The 9,327-nt window shown below is 42.4% G+C and overlaps 1 pseudogene; it reads left to right on the top strand.

The window, feature by feature from the left end:
• LOC141519388 (FAS-associated death domain protein-like) lies at positions 1-3,731 on the top strand (annotated as a pseudogene).
• The last annotated feature ends 5,596 nt before the right edge of the window (positions 3,732-9,327 follow it).

The following is a 9,327-nucleotide window of genomic DNA, read 5'->3' as shown; positions in this document are numbered from 1 at the left end:
TTGGGGGTCTGGTTTCAGCTGGAGGTCCCTTCCTGGTCTGAATTTCCTGGATCCTTTTTTTCCAGCTACTGGATCACTCCTTCACTCCAAGGGCCATGGAGAAAGAGGACTCATTCCTTACAGTGCTGCACCACATCTCCTCCAATCTCTCAAGGCAGGAACTGGAAAACATGAAATTCCTTTGCAAGATGAAAATTGGGAAGAAGCAACTCAAAGAGATTGAACAAGGCATTGAGCTCTTCTCATGTCTGATGCAGCAGAATTTACTCTCTGTGAGCAACACTACTTTCCTGACCTCAATGCTCCAAAGCCTAAAGAGGGAAGATCTGCTCCAGGAGTTGGCCAATTCTGTGGAAAACAGGCCTGATCCTGGGGAACAACTGAATCCAAAGGTGGCAGGTAGGACATCCATCCACCATCAACTTTCATGGCATATGGGGACAAATGAGGGCTCACATCTAAGATGGCAGCACCAACCTCTTGTACCATCAGGATGCAAGTGTCTAAGAGGCACATCCTGTGATGTAAAACTCTCTGGATTTTGAAGTCAGAAGCTCTGAGTTTGACTCCTGTGACTTGGAACAAGACCCTCCCTCTCATCTGAATGAGGACAAGGGTCATTCTATGACTTTATATATATCCTAAGTCCTTGCCTGGTTCCTAGGTCCACAAGTGTCTAGCTCCCTCCCTTCCTGTAACTTGTGCGCATTCCTAAGGGTGACTAGGAAGCACCCATGACCAGACCCAAGACCCAGTGACCATATGCCCCACTGTCTCCTACAGGCCCACTAAAGAAAAATCCTCAAAATTATCAGGGTAGATAGCATTGTCTATTGTGTCACCTAGATCAAGAGGTGGATCCCTGCAAACTCTGTGGGGGGGGGGGGGGGGGGGGGGGGGGGGAGAGGGTCATAAATGAGGATTTTGCCCAAGAAGCCAAAGACACAAACATTGTCTTGCCAGGCAAGGAGCAATTGGAAGAACCCTCCCTTTGGGTTGAATGAAAAGATCTGGCAACTGATTGTATATGAGAAATGAAAGAGTAAGGAATCAAAGACAATGAAAGTGAAGGGAAGGATGATGGTGTGAGCAATAGGTATGGAAAGAGGGTATAAGGGAAGAAAAGAAGAAGAAAAAGATGAAAGATGGGTGAGAGGGAAGGAAGGAAGGAAGGAAGGGAAAGGAGGAAACAAGAGATTGAGGAAACAAGGAACAGAAGAAAGAAGGGAAGGATGAGTGTGATGGGAAGAAGAAAGGGAAGGAGGGAAGGGAGAAAAGTAGGAGAAAATTGGTGAATTGGAATACAGGAAGAGACAATGAAAGAAAGGGAGGAAGAGTGGGAGAAAGGGAGAGAGGGAAAGAAGGAGGGTGGAAAGGATTGAGAGAATGAATGAATGAAGAAAGGAAAGAGGGAGGGAGGAACAGATGGAGGAAAGCATGGAAGAGGTGTTTAGAGGAAGGCAAGGTAGATGAAAGGAAGAGAGGGAGACAGGAAAGGAGAGCTGTAGGAAGAGAGGGAGGGTAGGAAGATCAGGGAAAGAAGGAGAATTATGGGAGAAAGGGAGGAATATATTAAGAGGAAGGGAAGTTAGAAAGGAGAAGGAGAGAAACAAGGGAAAGTTGGAATGAAGAAATAAAGGGAGGGAGGAGAGGAAAGAGGGAAGGATGAGAGAGGAAGGAAGAAAGCAAAGATCAGGGGAGGGATAAAGCAAGAAAGGAAGAGGAGATGGGATGAAGAGAGGGAGGGAGGAAGGAAGTAAGGGAGAGAGAGAGGAAGAAAGGGAGAAAGAGGGAAAGAGAAAAGGAGGGAAGGATAAGAAGAGAGGGAAGTAGGAAGAAAAATGGGAGAGAGGCAAGAAAGAAGAGAGGAAAGGATGAAAAGAAGGAAGGAAGATAGAAGGGAAGGAATCAAGGAAGGTGGGAGGGAAAGAAAGAAAGATGGAAAGAAGATGGGATGGAAGGAAGACTAAAAGGAAAGAAAATGGGAGGGAGGGAGAGATTCTGACATGTTTAGGAGAAGAGTAGTACATCAAGTTCATAGCCTTTTTTGATGTCCAGTGTTATTTAAAGGGTTGTCAGTAGTACACACTGGCCAATGGGGTTGCAGACTTTTCTTTCTTAAAGGCCTTACCACATCAGTCTGCCTCTTTTATTTTGCAGCCCAATGGAAATGGCTGGTTCCTAAGCTTGGCATTTCCCAGGAGGACATTCATAGGACAATGTATGCATATCCTCAAGACCTGAAAATGCAGTTCAACCAGTCACTATTACTCTGGAGAAAAAATCAAATCATAAAGAAACCCATGCATCCACCATCCAAAGGACACTGCAGGACTGTAACCTGAACCTAACAATCAACATCTTAGCAGAAGATCTGGAGGTGTTGCTGCTATGAAAAGCCCCCCCAGCAGTGGTGAACAGAAGCCTGTACAACCACCACTTTCTTAATTGTCTTCATTGAGATCCTCTGTACCATGAGGGGCCTGGACTCTGAGGACAAGATAATAAACTCCTAGAGAGAAGGCCAGAGACTTCTTTTTCTTAATTTGTATTCTCACTTGTGAGGGCAGGAGACAATTTGGGTAGTGTTGGGTGGTTTGGGTAGATTGATCTGGGCCTTAGTTGTGCATCTTATGGGCAAGAACAGTCAAAGGGCAATTTTTAATGCTCAACTGTGAACTCCTGTATCTCCCTTTGTGGACTCTTTTTGAGCCTATTGGTCCTAGGCTTTTATCTGTTTTTTGCTTCCTGTTCTTTCACCTGCTGGCAATGGAACTGATTTTTTACTAACTTCTTGGTTGGCACCCTCAAGGACCCAGGGATCCATTGCTCTCAATACCAAAGAGACTTGTACTCCTGCAAGATGGTTAAGCCTTCTTCTGCTGAGACCTGGAACACAAAGCCCTAGCTGTGGAATCAGATCCCTCAGAAGGTCGAGATTTCCTCCCTCTTGGAGGTTTTTGGGTCTGTCATGTCAGTGATCATTGATTAGGCACCTTCTGTATGCCTGTACTGTGTTACATGCTGGGCAGACCAGGAGAAGCATAAACTACCTCTTCTCAAGGAGTTCATTTGCTCATGGGGAAGATAACCTGCAAACTCCTATGGATGAACAAGTTTTGGATGGGATCATTTGGGGGCCATTACCTCTGAGAGCTGGGAGACACTGACCTGGAGGGAGAGGGAGAAAGTTTTGCTGTCAAAGGGCCTGGGATTTTAGCTGGACTCAGAGCATGATGCATTCCAGGGGAAGTAGAGAAGCCAGTGAATAACCTAAGTTATAGGAGAGATACCTTCAGTTATGGCTTGGTTACTAAGCTCCCTTCAAACTCTCATGTTCTGTGTTCATGGACACGGGACCCCTTTTGCCTTCATATGTATGCTGATAAATTTTTGAATCCAGGACCTGGAAGGGACCTCAGAGACCACAGTCATCACATTTTATGGATGAGACAACTGAGGCCTGTACCTCTGTTAAGTGACTGGCCCAAAGCTATCAATGGTTTAGTGGCAGAACTGTCTAAAATGGACTTCTAACCTCGTGCTCTGTCCATTCCATCAAACTGACCTTACCCTTCACAAGTCACTTTCTTGGAAAACAGATCGTGCCAATGTGAAGACAGAGCTCTCCCAAATTCTACTAGTGCATCTGATTTTGAGAGCTCCTGATTATGAACTTCCCATACCTCACATCAAGAGGCGGTTTTTGCCAAATGGACCTCATATTTACTTAGTTGGGTTAAAACTTTAAGCTTTTGGAATGAAGGAGAGAATTATAATTTTTTAAAGACTTGGTGGTTTTGAAAGATTATTCTGCAGGGTGGGTGAATGGAAGAAGGAAAAACTATTTGTGTCTAACTTGGGATGAAGCCTTAGCTTGGTCTGCTCAACCACAGTTGCATACACTGTGCATTGTCTCACCACTGTGATGTCAGTTTGGTCCTCTTCGATTAAAAATATGATTATACATAAAACTGCAAATCCCTTATGTAGTTGTTCCTTTTAAATATATAATGAAGTGATCATATAAATCTCCAGATTCCTGCCATCCCTCCTTAGTCCCTCAATGAGAAGATGAGCAATTTGATATAGATTATACACATGTAGTCATGCAAAATATTTCCATAATAGTCATGTTGTGAAAGAAAATATAGGGGTGGCTAGGTGGCACAGTGGATAAAGTACCGGCCCTGGAGTCAGGAGTACCTGGGTTCAAATCCGGTCTCAAACACTTAATAATTACCTAGCTGTGTGGCCTTGGGCAAGCCACTTAACCCCATTTGCCTTGCAAGAAAAAAAAAACCCTAAAAAAATATAGATTCCCCCCCAAAAAAATCCTTAAGAAAAATAAAGTTAAAAAAATATGACATGAACTGATGGTGAGTGAGATGAGCAGAACCAGTAAAACACTGTACACCCTGACAGCAACATGGGGGCAATGATCAACCTTGATGGACTTGATCATTCCATCAGTGGAACAATCAGGGACAATTTAGGGCTGTCTGTCCCATTTGGGAGAATACCATCTGTATCCAGAGAAAGAGCCATGGAGTTTGAACAAAGACCAAGGACTATTACCTTTAATTTAGAAAAAAACCCTGATATCTTATTGTCTGATCTTGCTATCTCTTATACTTTATGTTTCCTCCTTAAGGATATGATTTCTCTCTCATCACACTCAATTTGGATCAATGTATACCATGGAAACAATGCAAATACTGACAAATTGCCTTCTGTGGGTGGGTGGGGGAGTAAGACTAGGGGAAACATTGTAAAACTCAAAATAAATAAAATCTTTCTAATTCAAAAAAAAGTATGACAATCTGCATTCATACATCACCAATTTTCTCCCTGAAGAAGCATTTTCCATAATGTCCTTCAGAGTTGTCTTAGAGCATTGTATTATTGAGAAAAGCTAAGTCATTAACAGCTGATCATAACAACATTGCTATTACTAAGTAAACGATTCATGTCACTTTGCATCATATAAACCTTTCCAGGTTTTTCCGAAAGCATGCTGCACATCATTTCCCAAAGCTAAACAGGATTCCATCACAATCATATACCACAATCCATTCAGCCAGTCCCCAATTGATGGGCATCCCCTCCATTTCCAATCTCCAGTCACTAGAAAAGTGCTGAAAGAAGTATCTCTGTTCATATAGGCCCTTTTCCTTTTTTGTTTTTTTTTTAATTTTTAGTTTTTTGCAAGGCAAATGGGGTTAAATGGCTTGCCCAAGGCCACACAGCTAGGTAATTATTAAGTGTCTGAGGCTGGATTTGAACTCAGGTACTCCTGACTCCAGAGCCAGTGCTCTATCCACTGTGCCACCTAGCTGCCCCCTTTTTTATTTTTTATTTCTTTTAGGATACAGACCTACTAATAGTATTACTGGCCAAAGGGTATGCATAGTTTTATGACCCTTTGGACATAGGTTGACTCACTCTACAACTCTAACAAAATGCATTATTGTCTCATTTTTTCCCACATTTCCTCCAACATCCATCATTTTCCCTTTTCTGTCCTGATAACTTTATTTCAATTTGAGTTCCTTAATCATCCCATATATTATCTTATGCATTTAAAAATATTATTTTGAGAACAGATCATTCAACAGGCCATCAAAGGGGTTCATGGCCTCCCAAAAGAGCATAAGAACCCCTCTTGTAGAGGAACATATGACATAGATGGTCATGCACATTTTCTCCATGAAATCTCCCTTCCTGGGGGAGTAGGAAGCTATGAACTTGGAAGGATTTTTTCTTATTTTATTTGCTATGCTATCACTTTGAAGGTTTTTTTTTGGTCTTGAATTAAAGTGCCCTCTGACTTACTGGTAAAAGTAAACATATTGATGGGAGCACATGACCTCTGGTTTTGAGTAGGTACCAATTTGTAGAGAACTAGAAATAGTTTTCTGGGAACCACATGTGAGGATCTCTCTCCAATTGCCTGTTATTTATCCATTTGCCACAATCCATTTCTTTGAAACTTTTTAATATTTGGAGTCCCAGAGACATTCTCTCCCTTAGAAGAGTGACATATCCATATAAATCGTATGAATCACAACTGCTGAACTCCAGGAACTCCCTGAATCCACTCCTTCCAGAGAGTTAATTCCCTAAGGCTGCTGGCAAGTCAGTTGACAGGCTGCAGAGGACTGGGATCTGTAGGCTGATGTTTCCTTGGAAAGAAAATCTCCTCCAAGCTTCCAGTAAAGCAGTGATTTCGCAGCACAAAATTCTCTCCAGTCTGGCAGAGCATACATATTTCTGGCAGTGGCATAGGACCATTGAGTCAGTTTCCTAAAATACATAGCAGGGAATAGCCTTGAATAAACCTTGAACACAGGCAGATTTTCTTTCTTCTAAACTTGAACTACGATAGTCACCACCATTTCTTATATTTTCCCAAAAGCTTAGAGACTGGGGTGGGGGGGTTAGACAGACAGCTCTAACCCCATCTACAATTCACTGGAAACCTCAAATTTGGGAAGTAACTCATTCACAGTCACAGAGGAATTCCATGATAATTTTAATTCGATCAATAGTAAGGTATCCCCAAAACAGAGATACCCTGTATTTTTTAGGGACTTACTAGATGCAAGACTCTATCCTAATTGATACAATGACAAAAGCAAAATAGCTCTGCCCTCAAAGAGTTGTCTATTATTGGGAGGGAAGTAAATGCAAAGAAATTTGAAGAGGGAGAGAGAGCACTAATATTTGAGGCCACCAGGGGATGCCATAGTGCATAGTGTGTTGATCCCAGAGTCAGGAAGACCAAATGTAACCTCAGATCAACCAATCAAATGAACCTGGGCAAGATCTTTTTCCAAACCTCAGTTTCCTCCTCTCTGAAATGAAGATAATAATGGCTGGATTGTTGCAAACATCCAATGGGAATATTTACAAGGTGTTTCCCTAACCTTAAACTGTTCTATAAATGCTAGCTGACTAACTGGGGGGGAGGAGTTTCATATGGAAAGTGAAAGTCCAGTTGGGCTCTGAAGGGATCTGGGGATGCTGATGGGCACATGGGAGGAGGAAGAGCTTCCCCAAATCAGACACATACCAAGGTGGAGATGGAGGGTAATACACAGGGAACAGTCAGTCTGCCATAATGACTGAAAGGTTAAGTACAGGAAAGGGCCAATAGGAAATGAGCCTAGAGAAGTGAGTGGAAGCCTCCTTTGGTGGGAGTTAGGGGAAGAGACTTAAAGGTCTTTTCCAGTCCACGTCATGCTTAGCATGTAAACCTGGCAATACAATATCTCTCCCTATCTGTCCCTCCTTGCCATCGCTGCCCTAGAATCACAATCACATCACTCCTCTACCCAAAATCATCTTCTTTCCTCTTCCCAAACTCTTCATCAACTTTTGAAATCATTACTCAGATGACAAACCAACCCCCAAAAACTTTCCTTGAGCTCCAACTCTGTGTTACTTCTCTCCTGTTCTCCCCAAGACTTTCAGTCTCTCTTCTGAACTTGCCACCCTTTGCCTTGTTTCTTCTCTGTGATAATCACTGATCTTGGCAAAGAGCTGAGATACATCCACTTGTTTGAACCTCAAAATGAACCTCTGAAACAAGGGACTATGGTAATAGTCTCCCTATTTTACTAATGAGAAAATGGAGACCCAGAGATGTTACATGACCTGCCCCTAGTCACACAACCAATCTGAAGTAGAATTTGAACCTAGGTCTTCCTGATTCCCTGTCTAGTACCCTATTGTGCATAGAGAAAACAAAGCTTATTAAATCTTTACTCTCAGTGTCAAGTATGATGCCCAGCATTGGGGAGTCATCTAATAATACTTCTTTAATGGTTCTACAGTAACCTGTCCCCACCTCCCCCACCCCAACAACAGCACTGAACAGAATTCATCCATATTTAGAGACAGTATGTTTCTGGGAAGCTACCTACTCTAAGACCTAAGGAACATGAGAGACAGTATGGCACCAGAGAGCACTAAGGATGTAGTAGGGAAAACCCCTACACTAGAACCTTTAGGATATTAGCTCAAATACCACCTCTGGCACTTCCTAGATGTGGCACCAGGGACAAATCATTTCACTTTTCTGAGGATCCTCAGCCTGTCTATGCCTTCCATGAAAATAGAGACAATGCCCTATGCAGAGTATAGTGACTCTTTTCAAGTCAAAACCCTAATCTTTAAGGGTTTGTAGTTAGAGACAGCTAGGTGGTGCAGTAGATAGAGCACGAGCCCTGGAGTCAGGAGGACCTGAGGTTCAAATCCGACCTGAGACACTTAATAATGACCTAGCTGTGTGGCCTTGGGCAAGCTACTTAACCCCAATGTCTTGTTAAAAAAAGGGGGGGCTGTAGTTAGAATTCAAGGGAACTATCAGTACATATGGATTCACTTACATATGAATGAAATTGAGCGTTTCCTTCTATTCTGAATGAATGAATAGAGGTCAAAACTGCAGGAGTATTAGCAGTAACTGTGACTCTGTCATCAATAAAGGTCACTTTTTTATATCTTATAGTTCTTGTTGATATTTCAAAATATTGTTTATGCTCTTCACTACTTTGAAATTGCTGGAATTCTGGTAGAATTAGATTCTTTTTTTTAAAGGTTTTTGCAAGGCAAATGGGGTTAAGTGGCTTGCCCAAGGCCACACATCTAGGTCATTATTAAGTGTCTGAGGTCGGATTTGAACTCAGGTCCTCCTGACTTCAGGGCCCGTGTTCTATCCACTGCACCACCTAGCCACCCCAATATATAGATTCTTAAAAGAACAGATTACCTAATCTACAGTAACAGCAGAGAAAATGAACAATTTCTCAAAAGGAGCCAGTATTGGGATATATTTGGAAACTGCAGTACCACACTCATCTCTCAAAGCAAGCAAGTCACTAATCATTACCTCTCAATCTCCAGGAATGGGAGGTTATGAATCTGATCTCTCCCCTTTTCTCTAGGAATAGGAGAAAGAAAAAAGTTTCCTATAGTAGCATCAACTGTTTGACTCCACCCAACTCAGACTCAAGGTATTATGTCAGTCACTTATAGCACACCCTAGAGTGTCATTGGTTTGACTCAGGAATTCCACAGTCTCTGTCATCTCTGAAAGAAGAGTGGCTTGGGAATCTTAAGCACCTTCTCCCTGACTCAGTCTGTCCTCCAGGACTCCTGAAAAGACCCTTGATGGCTTCAATTTACAGCTAGCCATCATCCAATCCTGTTAATGTTTGCCTCCCATATTAACTTGCCAATGTACCCACTAGTACTATGTATCACTTCTATCCTAAGAGGAACCACCAACAGCACTGTACTCAGTCTAGAAAAGATCCTGCT

Source organism: Macrotis lagotis, chromosome 3 (assembly GCF_037893015.1).
Source record: "Macrotis lagotis isolate mMagLag1 chromosome 3, bilby.v1.9.chrom.fasta, whole genome shotgun sequence".
In the NCBI taxonomy this organism is placed as follows: domain Eukaryota; kingdom Metazoa; phylum Chordata; class Mammalia; order Peramelemorphia; family Peramelidae; genus Macrotis; species Macrotis lagotis.
Note: the sequence above shows the minus strand (reverse complement) of the source record. Positions and strands in the feature narration are given on the sequence as shown.